We start from the raw sequence: 450 nt of genomic DNA on the forward strand, positions 1-450 counted from the left end.
CTGCCTCGGGCCCAGCCCGGTGTCAGGCTGTGATGGAGCTATGCAAGCCCTTGGCCTGTGCGCTCCCAGCACAGGATTCCTGCCACGGGAAGGAGAATTTGGTGACAATACAAGGACACTGCTGGAGCAGACCTTCAGAGAAGGAATTTTCCAGATGATAGTACTTTTCTAATGTGGTTGCAAATGCTTCTGTGTGTTTTTATCAAACAGACCAAATTTTTGCTTCCTAGGTAATTTGAAGGCAAACATTTAAGCTGTATATTCAAGGCTCAACCATTTAGATTTATCATTTTGCCAGAAAATAAAAGTATGTTATAATAAAACAGAACTACTGTTTTCTTTCTTAAAAAAAAATAAATAAAAGTTTGCTAGAGGGCACATGTGCTTGCCAGAGAGAGAAGGAAAGTGTGAATGTAATTTATTTATTTATTTTAGAGAGATGTTTTTGCT

This window comes from Tupaia chinensis, unplaced genomic scaffold, assembly GCF_000334495.1.
Source record: "Tupaia chinensis unplaced genomic scaffold, TupChi_1.0 Scaffold147818_1, whole genome shotgun sequence".
In the NCBI taxonomy this organism is placed as follows: Eukaryota; Metazoa; Chordata; class Mammalia; order Scandentia; family Tupaiidae; genus Tupaia; species Tupaia belangeri.